Source organism: Cornus florida, unplaced genomic scaffold (genome assembly GCF_030987335.1).
Source record: "Cornus florida cultivar Cherokee Brave unplaced genomic scaffold, ASM3098733v1 CherokeeBrave_3.0.0_Hap2_Chr08, whole genome shotgun sequence".
NCBI lineage: Eukaryota > Viridiplantae > Streptophyta > Magnoliopsida > Cornales > Cornaceae > Cornus > Cornus florida.
The window spans coordinates 77,185,550-77,199,482 of NW_026775578.1; positions in this window are offsets into that span (position 1 = coordinate 77,185,550).

The window sequence follows — 13,933 nt, forward strand, 5'->3', positions numbered from 1 at the left end:
GTCGAACCTGTAGGCTTACTAGCCTTTGACTGACTAGTTTGTGGCTGAAACTGTGGGTAGCAAGGCTTGATATGCCCCGGCTGCTAACAATGGTGACAAATCACTCCCCGGGCTGACCTCGAAGACACTGGAACTGCAGGTGCAGATCGAGCCTGCTGTGATGTCCCTGAGTGCATGAACTGTCCCCGGCCTTAGGCTTCTTCCATTGACCCCTAACGGATACTGATGAAGCCTCTCCACATGGCTGTTTATTTGAACCCTTGATTCTGAGCTGATATCGGTCCTCTGCCTCAACTAACATAGCTTTCTGCACTACCTCTCCGTAAGTCCTCAATTCCAATACTGAAATCCATGGCCTAATATCAAGGTGTAACCCATCTTGAAACTTTCTCGCCCTGAGCTCTTCGGTAGCTACCATTTCCAGTGCATAGCGGGAAAAAGAAGTGAAGCGTGTCTCATACTCAATGACACTCATCCTGCCCTGATAGAGACCTGTGAACTGCACTCTCATGTCATACCTCATAGCCCTTGGAAAGAAGCAGTCAAAGAGCAATGTCCTGAACTTCTCTCAAGTTATCACCTTCACATCGTGGATATTAGCCATAGACCTCCACTAGATATCGGCATCTCCCATGAACATAGAGGTTGTCAATGAGATCCTCAATCGGTCTGTAGGTACTACCATACTATCGAGCTTGTGTACCATGAGATCAAACCATGCCTCTAAAGCAAGCGGATCCATACTCCCTATAAACTGGTCGATCTTAACCCTCTGTAACTTCATGAAGTAATCTAATGCCTCATTAGTAACTGGTGCCGGTGCTAGTGCCAGTACCAGTATTTACATCCCTACAATATGCTGACGAAACATCTGCTGGATAGACTCTAACATCCCTAGAGCTACTCCCTGTGTAATCTGTTCCTCATAAGTCGGAGCTCGTGGTGGATTAGGACCCATGCCACAAATTAGAATCCTAAGCCTCCCCGAACCCCTCCTAAACTCAGTGTCATCAACCTGTTCCTCAACGCCCTGACGTGAAGACTCTCCACACGTGACAACCATGATGCTAAATGCACAAAAAAGAAGAGGTCAACAATAAATCAAGTAATTATGACCGAATGCAACTCACGCTATGAATACATGAAATAAGAAGCATGTTGATGTATGTAACATAAAGTCATGCTAAGGTAGATAAGCATATACAACATGCTAAACAGATACTGAAAACTTCTAGGTACTTAAGCACGTAAGCACATAGGCATGTTATCAAACGAAACATGTAAACATGTAATAATACAAAGTATGTTACCATGAAACACGTAAACATGTTACAATGCCTAAACACATTATTAAGGACATGTGAATAAATCAAGTACACCAACAAAAGGATGATATGCACCCAAAACCCATTGTCTTAAGGTTTTTGAACCTAGGAGCTCTGATACCACTTGTAACGACCCAAGATTTATTCAACCCGATGCATCAATGGTGACCCGAACGGAAATCCAACAATGAATCGGAATATGGATGCAAAAGGTAGGAAAATGGTCTCTAGAGGTACTACATGTCTATAATACACTAATGTGACCCTCAATGAGGTCTTGGAATCCAAAGAAAACAATTGTGGAAGCGACGTTTTAAAAAAATAGACAAGAACGAGCCTAGGGGAAAACTAGTCTTTTCATAGAGAAATAGATGCTACCAAGTATACCATTAGAAAGACAATGAAAATTAATGAATTTAGACTCAAGAATCACCTGATTCGGAGTCCGGACTAAAAATATATCAAGTCCCGAAGTCGAAGGAAAGGAAACCCTATCTCGGTTCGAACTAAATTCTGACACTACCTTACTAAAACATAAATAACTTGAGTTAAAAATTGAATCTGAAGCTCTAATTGGTACCATTGGAAAGCTTGTTTCAACACGGTCAGTTTAGACCCAAGAACGGACCAATTCGGAGTTAAAACGAGTGAGATATGGTCCGTTGAATAAAGATGTTTGGAGTAGGAACTGTTCCCGCGGGGACCGCCAAACACGACAGATTCTCATGGGCACCCACCAGAACACTACGGGGGCCCACCAAATGAGGCAGTGGGGTGGTCTGGAACCTCAAAAAATGCAGAAATAGTGATTTTAGCAGAAAAATGAGTTTGCAACGCAGTTTTCGTGGTCAAGATGACATTTTTTGGAAAAACACGTAGAAGAAACTCCCCCTAAAATCACATTTTCTAAGTGACAGAGTTGAGAACAGATTTTATATCCTGAAGAAAATCTCCAAAATGCCCTTAAGCTAGAATTTTCAATAAAAAGGTGAAATGAGTCAATAGGAGTCTCAAAACACAAACAAAAGAGGTTTTCATGAAAACGATCATGCACGCATGTGTAAAATGATGAATTAGACGTGCTAGAATGGCCTACGGCCTCATGGCATACCTTATGAAAAATATGACCCTTCAACAGACGAATTTCTTCATGAATTCCATAAATAACTATGAAAAATATAAAGCATACAAGTCATACAAAATGTCCTTGGCCCTTAGCCTCATTACATACACATCTAAGGAGTATCAAAAGGTGCACTTAAGTGCACATTACATAGCTTAGGCAAAAAAATACAAGTTTTTATACAATAAACCAAAAGGACCATGATATGCTAACAAGTGCATATTCAATGTCACCAAAAGTACTCCAAGAATTCTAGCAAGTCTAAGAGTGCTGTGCATTCCACAATAAAGCTTCTTTTCCTTAAAAACGCCCAATAACTTTGGGATGAGTAAACAAGTTTACCCGTAGGGAATGCATAGGTTTATCTTTGTACCAAGTTCGCAATTCAATACAATTTAATTCATGCTATCAAGTAACATTAGAACTTTCAACATAGTACAATGAGATGTAAATTCACAAAGTTAACAACTTGGAATTTGAATACGAAATCAAGCCAAAGTGGATACTTGGATATTACCCGGATTAAAACCGTACTCTTGAGATCACTTTAGGGTTATTAACCCATAGGTACCTCCCCTAGTGCACACTATAGTTGTAGAGGGACTATCCCCCATACTAGAACCAAGTCCTAGCCTAGTCATGTTCTTGATAATATCCCAAGTTTCCAAAATCAACAAGTTGAGCAACAAGTCATGATATGTGATAAAACACAATGAGTTCCATTGATTACATGACTAAATCATTAGTTTAACATGGTGGAAATTAAGTAGACCAACTAAGTAATTGCTCTTGATTTCAAGAATTTTCCAAATGATTCCACTTTAATATATGACAAGGGGTAACTCATAGCTATGCTTTATATCAAGTCATAAATGAATTACAAGCATGGTATAATTAATTTGAATTTAAATCAACATAAATAAATTAATCCTCTAGATTTAAAAGCTTATTTAAATCACACCAAATTAATGCACAACATGGATCAAGTAATGGCCATGCCATTTATCAAGTCTAAAGTGAATTACATACAAGTTACAATTAATCATTTATTTCTTATTTCAATACAAGACATACGTATAACTTGGATATCACTATAAGAATAATTTAAATCACTTAGAAGATAAATGATAACAACCCCTACCTCACAAGAGGATTGTTCCTCTTGAATCCAAGGAAAGCAAAGGAATTTCAAGTTTTCCTTCTAGGGTTATGAAGAGGAAGATGAGGCAAGACTTTTGTATTCCAAGCTCAATTATCTAAGGTGAGTGGAAGGTGGTCAAAAATGAAGTCAAAGCCTTGTACCAAGCTTGTCTTCAATGGTGGCCAAGTTAGGGTTCTTGAGAGGAAAGAGATGATATGAGTCAAGTGAGATGAAGCCCTAAGTTAAAAGTGATGGGGTGCTCTTGCACTACCTCTCACACACCCACTTGCAAGACTAAAGGTGAGTCCTACACTTGCCATGAATATAAGGTTCCTTCCTACACTAAATCTCTAGCCTACACTTGTCAACCATCCAAGCCAACATGTGGTCCAATCTTAGGCCAACAAATAGGTCAATCTCCACCCTCCATGTGTCAAGAGATTAAGCCTCCAAGTGGTTCCTTCACAATGTCAACAAGTGGCACCTAAGGAATGTGACACTTGTCACACTTTCCATAAATTGCAAAAAGGTCCTTTTTTGAAAATATCTTCCAAATTAAATTACAAAATGGTCCCTAAGATGAAAAATAATTAGTTTATTTAATTACGCAAAAACCCCTCAAGTTATAAATATTTACCAAAAAGTCATGCATCTATGCCCTTTACAAGGAAAGTAAACAATTAACATGTTTTTCTACAAAAGTAAAAATGTAGATATCTTAGAAATTAAACATCATGGATATGTGCAAGGCCGGAATCAAATCCGAGCACAAAAAGTGAGGCTATGCAAGTAAAAGGGAAAAATAAGAAGAGGACGAAAGAAGGAAAAGACGAAAAAAGAAAAATTACCAAAAAAGAAAGGAAGTAAAATGACCGGGTCATTACAGTGCTCTAAATCTCAGTTCATTTGACATAACATACGAGCCACTGACGGCTCGAAAAGCTCAAGCAGTAGCTGACTTCCTCCTAGATTATAAAGTTGAGGACGAAGAATAAATTCCCGAAGAAGCCGAGTGGACAATGAATATTGACGATTCCTCAAACCAAATGGGGGCAGGAGTTGGCATAGTACTCCGAACACCCGAAGGCTTATCTCTTCACCAGTCAATACGGCTAAAATTTTCTACCACAAATAACAAAACGGAATATGAATCATTACTTGCAAGGCTTCGATTGGCAAAGAAGCTTCGGGTAAAAAGTTTGAAAGTGTTCAGTGATTTACAGCTTGTCATAAGACAGGTGATGGGAGAGTACGAACCGAAAAAAGAAAAGATGAAGGCATATAAGGAAGCTGTGCAGATTGTTAGCCACTACTTTGATAGGATCGAGTTCAGCCAGATACCAAGAGACTTTAATGCCGAAGCAGACTGGTTGGCTAACGCCGCCTCGACTTCGATCAAAGAATTGGTCAGAATCATACCTATAGACGTGCCAGATAAGCCAAGTATCAAAGCAGTATCAGAGGTCATGATGATACCCGAAGCTCCATGAGAATCAAGTTGGATGGATCCAATAGAGAGCTATCTCCGAGATGGGTCCTCCCAGAACAAAAGGAGGAGACAAGGAAAGTATGGTCTACTGCGATCAAATACACCTTCCTCAACAATCAGTTGTATAGAAGGTCATTCTCAGGACCATATTTGCGTTGCTTAACTCCCCTGGAAGCTCTTAAAGTGTTAAAGGAGATACATAAAGAAGATTGTGGAAATCATTCGGGAAGGAGATCCCTTGCTCATAAGGTACTCACTCAAGGGTATTTTTGGCCCTACCTGGCTAGAGATGCCCAAGAGTAAACTAGAAGGTATAACAAGTGCCAATGACATGGTCATCTTATACATCAGCCGGTTGAGGATCTGCATTTAGTAGTAAGGCCGTAGCCATTCACTCAGTGGGGGATGGACGTGGTGAGTCCACTACCGCCCACCTTTGAGAAAGATAAAAAAAGTATGTGCTCTTAGCAACCGGCTACTTTACCAAATGGGTCGAAGCTGAGGCCTTCTCTAATATCACCCACAAATAGGTGATTAACTTCATTTGGAATAACATAATCTGGAGGTTTGACCTTCTGAAGGCCATCGTAATGGACAATGGCATGAACTTAGAAAATCACCATACTTGGAAGTTCTTTAGAGAGCATGGGATCATGCAAAAGTTAGCTGCAGTATGCCACCCGCGAAGGAATGGGCAAGCTGAGATAACTAATCGGACAATCTTTGACTGCATCAAGAAGAAATTAATAGACAGAAAGTCTAAATGGTGTGAGCAGCTTCCCAATGTCTTGTGGGTGTACCGAACTACTCCTCAACGCCCAATCTGTGAAAGCCCTTTTGCACTCGCCTACGGCTCTAAGGCCGCAATCCCCACTAACTCTCCGAACAGATGTCCTCTACACTGGGGGCAATATTAAACAATTGGAGTATAATCTCAATCTAATTGAAAAGAGAAAGGATGCAATTGTTATTCAGCTTGTGTCATATGAGCAACAAGCATGCAGAAGCTATAATAAGAAGGTCAAACCTTGCAGCTTCAATGTGGGAAATTGGGTACTCAGGCAAGAAACCAGTTATGTCAAAAAAAAAAAAAATGGAGCCGAATTGGGGGGGGGGGGGGGGGGGGGGGCCAGGGGTCCATTCAAAATTAAGGAGATAGTAGGCAAGGGTGCATACAAAATAGCTAAAGCAAACGGTGAAGAAATTGCACGCCCTTGAAATGTGGTTCATCTCAAGAGGTACTACTATTAGTCTAATGTTGTCCTTTCATTAATAAGCCAATACCTATGATTGGAGGCATAATTCTTCTATGAAAGATGTAATTAATAAAGCTGTGATTTTTATTATATGATCCTAATTATAATTGGCTAAATTCTGCAGCCCATTGGGCCTAATGACCCAAGATACCAAAATATTCTCTTAAGGCACATTATCAAATATTAGACCTTTTAATCCCATTTACATTGATGATTAGAGCTCAAGTTCGGTTCCTATTTACCCAAAACCTTGAGTGATTAGCACACTTACTCCATTGTTGGGGGCAATACGATCAAATCTCACCTTCAAAACAAAGAAAACAATGAAGTAAGATGTTAGTTATAAACTTATACTTGTGTTATTTTAGGTTTTTGGTCCACATTGAAAAAATGTGCGACTAATGGCCTAATTTATATTACATTCCAACTCAACCACAAGGTACATTGTAAAGAGTTTCCACTCATAGTAGATATATGAATCACTACTAGTGGACACTTTTTACAATTATTTTATATTATAGTAGATTTGTGGTCCCACACCGAAAAAATATATTGCCAATGGCCTATTTTATATTACCTTGCAAAGTAACTACAAAGCACATTGCAAGGGGTTCCTGTTAGTAGCAAATATACAAATCGCAACCAACGGGCACTCTATAAAATTTTTGCTCAAAACGTGAGTAACCTGCCTCAGGTTGAAATACTGAAGGCAGACAAATCTCATAAAAATCCTATAAGGCATAAAAATGCCGAGGATAAAAGAAACTAGTGTAACCTGCCTCGGGTTGAATACCAAAGGCATGCAAATCTCATAAAAATCCTCTAAGGCATAAAAATGCCGAGGATAAAAGAAACATGAGTAACCTGCCTTGGGTTGAAATATTGAAGGCATGAAAATTTCATAAAAATCCTCGAAGGCATAAAAATGCCGAGGATAAAAGAAACATGAGTAACCTGCCTCAGGTTGAAATACTAAAGGCAGGCAAATCTAATAAAAATCCTCTAAGGCATAAGAATGTCGAGGATAAAAGAAACATGAATAACCTGCCTTGGGTTGAAATAACGAAGGAAGGCAACTTTCAGAAAAATTCTCTAATGCATGCAAATGCCGAGGATATAACAAACATAAGTAACCTGTCTTGGATAGAAGTGTCGAAGGCAGACAACTCTCGTAAAAACCCTTTAAGGCATAAAAATGCCGAGGATAAAGAAATCTAAGGAACCTGCCTTTAATAGAGATGCCAAAGGCAGACATCGCTTAGAAAAATCTTATGGGACACAAGAGTGCCAGATCGAACTTATCAAAGAGACCTACCTCGAGTAGGAATACTAAAGATAGGTATCCATTGAATAGACGTTCCAAGGCATAGATTGGAAATATTTAAATCCAAAGGATACAGGACTCATTAGCGTGATAAAAAAAAAAAAAAAAAAAAAAAAAATTAACATTAAATAAAAAAAATGTATATATTGTTTACAAAAATTCCGAAGATAACATCTCTGCCATACAAAATACATGAAGAAACAAGCCCTTGCACAGGCTACTTGTTCTTATGATTAATAGGGCTTGAGGCCGTAGTTATATTGTGACCAGGGACATTTGGAGTAGAAGCTTGGGCAGTGGTGGATGAAGAAACGCCAACACTTTTGGCCGCAGAGTTATCCTCATTGATTAAGGCAGCAAAAAGCTTATCTTCATCTCCATCTGAAGGCTTAGCCGGATAGGGGAAAAAAACTCCATAATCCTAATCAAACTTCTCAGGAGTTCTCTGTAAACCTTTAGGCAAAGAAGCATACTTGAAGCCACATCTAAAAAAGTAGGCACTCCTTAGACGAACTATTTGAGAGTACCTCTCCTGCATCTTATTCCCAGTAGCTTTGCAGGTCTTGATAGACTCTTCCCACCGCTGGACCTCCTTCTCCAATCCTTATACTTAGGCTTCGACAGCTTTTCATAGCCTAAACCATGCATCATTTGCTTTTTTAGCTGAAGCCAAATCGCTCTTCAACTTTTCAGAAGCAAAAGCCTTCTTCTGCAGCTTAGCCACTTGCTTCTCTAATTTCTGGATAGTGCGGGCTTGGTCTTCGACCACTTTAGCCAAAGTCACCATATGGAACACATTCTGCAGCAACTCGAGAAGAGTTAAAGAACCAATTAACAAAGAAGAAAATTTGATCTGAGCATAAATTATTTAATTTATTACCTCAACGGCCCTGACCTTCATTGTTGTAGCCAACTCGGCCTTAGGCATATCATTCACTAAGACCTTGTCTGTAGGGAGCCATACCCTACGAGCTAAGGCCAGAGCTACAGATAGGTCCCGTAAGATGGAATCACCGGCATGGAGGATCGAATCATCAACCCTTTTGAAGGTAGGAAACCATGGTTCCCCACTTTTTACAGCAACAAACGAGGGGATCTCCTCTTCAGCCGCCTTTCCACCTAACTTACCCTTACCTTTGCCTGTGGCTGGAGCCAGAGGCACCTGCTCAGGTTTGTTGGTAGACTTTTTAGCTTTCTTTTGAAGAGAAGGCATGGAGTTGTCCTCCTCCACCGTATTCGGTTAACGGATTATGTCTAAAGGGGTTGGTTCCTTAGTTTTTCTCTTCAGCTCTGCCATTCTCTGAAGTTCTTCTGGGGTAGGCTCCATAACTTCAAAAGCTGGGAGTGATAAGTCCATTGCAGTAACTTTTGAGGCTAAGGAAGCTAGCCCTCTCAAATTGAGCCAAGTCAAGAGTAAATTGACTAACGGGGGACACTTGCACACCTTTTCCCTTAGATAAAAAATTCTATCTTTGGCAACTGAAGTTGGAAAAGAAGTTGAAACGAAACCACAAAATTCATAAATATGACGAAACAAAATTACTTGACATGGCAAGCACCCGGAGTAACTTGAATGAAGTAAAGGAGGGGTCATGATACCTAATTTACCAAACTTCTGAGGGATGGGAAATTTGCTGGACAAAGAGACTTGCCAATTCCCTTTTACAAGTCCACATCTTCTCAGATGATGGAAGATCGACACATATTCTTTGGCTAGTACTAAAGGTCGAGAAGAAATAACTACCGATTTCGCCTTGATGTTTGCTAATTTTGTAGCTAACTAAAAGGTCAACTAACCTAAGATCAAGCCCATCTAGTTTGCTACGAATTAGGAGAGAAGAAATGATTCGGAGAAAATTTGGGTTCACTTGCAGAGGAGAAATACTGAGTGTATGAAATACAAATGGTAAAAGGGATGAAGAGGGAAACGAAGGGCATTCAGGTGACTAACCGAAAGTAGAAGTTCACCTTCATTAACTCTCTTGCCTACACAAAAATCAGAATCGATAGGGTACAGACTTATTATTACCCCCTCGGGAATGTTGAATTCATCATAAAGAGGGTCTGTTTCCACCAACTCACATGAGATGGATAAAATTGAGGCCCTTTCATTCTCAGAAAATGGTTAAATGGGTTCAAAAGTGGAAACTTCTATTTGGGAGGAAGATTCTCTTTTTTTTGTTGACGAATCGTCACTAGAAACGACTACGGTAGAAGATTTACGGGGAGGTATGCGAACTAATCTAAGAGACGCAATGGGTGTTGATTCCAGATCAACCTCAAGATCAGGGGGTGGCATGAGAACTCATGATTAATGGAAATGAAATAACAAGGAGAGAGTAGGGACTGGCCTGAGGAAATCGCAAGAGCAGTGAAGCGAAGAAGATGGAGATGGACTTGGAGGCGCAAAAACCCTAGCACAGAAACAACTGAAATAAGTGAGGAACTCAAGTAACCGTGAGATATGAACCGCCAAGCACATGTTAGAGTATTTTAATTCCCTTCCAAACAGGGACCGTTGCTTAATTTAGGAGGGAATTGGAGACAAAGTGTGGAGGGAAAATAATTCCCCACCAATAAAAGGTTGACACATCAACATAAGAAGGGACCACCAAAAAATATGAAGACTATTCAACTTCCAACTTAGGCCTTAACATGAAGAATGGGCCAGGTTAACCAAGCACGATGGACTGGACTCATTAAAAAGGCCTGAATAGTGTGATTTCAAGCCCAAACTATGAAAACGCATGCCAGTCCCAATTTGGTAAGAATTTTATTAGGGGAAGGATTACTATCAAAGTAATTGAATCATGTAAATCCTTAGCATAAGGAAAGTACACTATAATTGAGATTCTTGAGGGACAAGCAATGCGAGTCATAAAAGGACTCAACCACTTAGAATTTCTTATAAATAGAGGCCACGACCTCGAATAAAAGATATACAAGCTTTGCTTTATCAATCTTAGCTTTGAGTTATTTATTCCTTTTCTTTGTTAAATTTATGTTCTTGAGTGTTGTGTAATAACACGTTGACTTTTCCAAGTTAATCAAGTTTTTGCACATACAATGTGGCACTCTTATGTCTGGCTCAAGGTAATGACACTCAATTCAACTTCATAGTAAGAGTTATTTTTATTATTTCTCAATATACTTTACATACTGTTTGGTTCATTTTGAGTTAGTTTTTCTATTATTTCTCAGTATACTTTACCTACTGTTTGGTTTGTTTTGAGTTAGCCTTTTTATATTATTTCTCGATATGCTTTATGTACTGTTTGGTTCGTGTTTTGTTTTTTTTTTTTTTAAAATTACTGTTCACATTTAGACAAAAAATAAAATAAAATATACTAAACACAAAATGCGTACCAAACATGTTGTGATTCATATACGAAACAATATATAAATATGTTAGATGTATATATATAAAACATATATCATACGTGTGACGACCCAGATTTTTAGGCCAGCGTGTACTGTGATGAACCGTAAGGATGATCCGATAACGGATCCGAATGCGGAAGCGAAAACAGAAAACAAGACTTTAAGAAGTCAAAGTGACCTTCCATGAGGTCGTGGAACTCAACAAGAACTGATGCGGAAGCAAAAGATCGAAAATATGACAAATAAGCCCCCAGGGGCAAAATAGTCATTTCAAAAAACTGTAGATTCGGGTGCCACTGAGCACACCGCTGGAAGGAAAACGAAAAACTAATCAAGATGGACTCAAGAATCGCATGATTCGGAGTCCGAACGAAGAAGAAACGGCATGACGAAGAAAAACGAGTACTTAGAGCAAAAAGGGTAAACTGGTAATTATTCAGGAAGAACCAGGTGCAACCGAGCACACCGTTTGAAAGACAGCGAAAAATTAGTCAAGTTCAAAAAAACATTCACTTGAATCAGAGTCCGGACGAAGGATAAAAGCCCAAAAGAAGAATTGACGTCGCGGCGACCCAACGAGGGGCCATGGCGCACACGGCGCCCATGCGCGAGCCCACCGGCGTGCACGCCGGCGCCCAAAGACATGGCTGGTGGCAGCCCTTGGCTGCTGCTACATTTTTTTTGGTCTGTCCAGAACTGAGGCTTGAAACGGAGGTCAAGATGAGTTTTTCTGGAAAAACACGAAGAAGAAACCCCCCCTAAAATCGAGTTTTCTACCTGACATCGCAAACGGAATCGAAAAAAACTCACTGTGAAATCCCCAAAATGCCCCTAGATCAGAACTGAACAAGAGGGTCATAAAGCTGCTAAATGAAAATTGGAAGCTGAAACTTCACGAGGGATTTCCGGTACCAAGACGACATTTTCTGGAAAAACACGAAGAAGAAACCCCCCCTAAAATCATGTTTTCTATTGAACCATTTCAAAGGAAGAAAATAAACTGATGTGAAAGGTCCATAATGCCCATAGATCAGAATATGCAAAAAAAATGCGAAATGAATTCACAAGAGGCTCAAAACACAAACGATAAGGTTTTGCCCGGAAACGACCATGCACGCAAATGTAACTTACCTATTTAGACGCGCTACAATGGTCCATGGCTTAAAAATATAGCCGATACAAAATCCGACCCCCCAACGGGCAAAAAGGCAAAAATGAACTTGGAATGGAAAACATGGAATCCAAAAATGCAAAACAGGATCAAATGACCGTTTGGCCCCTGCCCACACTTCATACAAGATTAATAAGACCCTATAAAAGAATGAAAATGGAATTCCCATACCCGATGCAACCGTGGTGATGGAATGACTTGCGATTTTTCAAGTTTTTCATAACATTTCATGAAGTTAAAAAGTTGCATAAAATACAATTTACATGTCATTGGCCTCCGGCCTCATCTCATACATATCAAATACATTGAAAGGAGTGTACTTAAGTACACATTACATACATGGAATCAAACATACATATTTTGACATATAAGTCTACAAAATGACATTTCATGCTAACATTTGCATGAAATGGAAACTTGAAAGCTACTCGACATCCAAGGAATGCTAGGCTTTACGAACTAAGTCTTCGTACCTGAAATATGCCCCAGTATCGTAGGGGTGAGTAACATAAAGCTACTCATAGGAGATGAGCATGCATCGACCTAGCATTTTACAAATTTATCACCTTAAGGTGAAACATGTTAAAGGGGCTCATGCCACCTAACGTCTATGTCCAAGTGAGACTCAGGGAGCATCCTAAACTACCTTAGAGTCTAAGCAACAAGAATCATGATATACATACGTGTATGAAACGAATCATGGTTGGGATAATCTAAAGAACACGACAAGAAGAATGCTTGAGCATATATTAACATGAATTGTATTTTCAATACAATTGAACTAGGTCTAGGGTAATCCATACAACATAACAAAAGCATAGTTGAATACAAGTTAACAAGAATCACATTATCCATGCAATTCAACAACAAAAGAGCATGTTATACAATACAACAAGGTTTAAGTTCTCAAAGCCATCAACTTAGAATCTAAAGCACAAAATAACAGTAGTGGTTCATGCCACCTAACGTCTATGTTATAAATGAATCAATAGGATCAATCCTAAGCTTTATTAGAACATTAAAACACAATTTTCAATATCGATGCAATTTAACCAACATTGGAACTTCCAATATAACACATAAAGCATAATTTCGCAAAGTTAACATCCTGTAACTTAAAATGGAACGACAAATAAGAAACAACAAGTTACAACACCATCTAGTTATCAACTTGAAATTGAAATGCGAAATCAAACAAAGTGGATACTCGGACGTCACGCCGGATCAGACCGACAACATAGTTACTTTAGGGTTAGTAACCCATGGGTAACCTCCCTATGTGCACACTAAACCATATAGAGGGACTATCCCCCGTACTAGAACCACGTCCTAGCCATAGTCAAACAACGATATCCCCAAGTTTCCAAAATCAACAAATAATGCAACAACGCATATATCAGCAGGAATATGTAAGATAATCAATTATCTACTAAGCACAACCAAATTTGGAAACCTATACAATACATGCCCTAAATCCACAACTAATATGATATGATGAATGTCGAATCTTCAGTGTGCGATTCGTTACACGCTATGCATGAAAGATGTTAAACACGAAGTGTGCAAATCATTACACAAGGCAACAATATATTCAATAAGGAAAACATATTATCACGAATACAAACATAGCAACTATGTTATCCAATGTTCAAAACATAACCAAATGAATACACAACAAGTCTAAGTCCATGATTTGAATATAGAAACTACTTCTAAAACACAA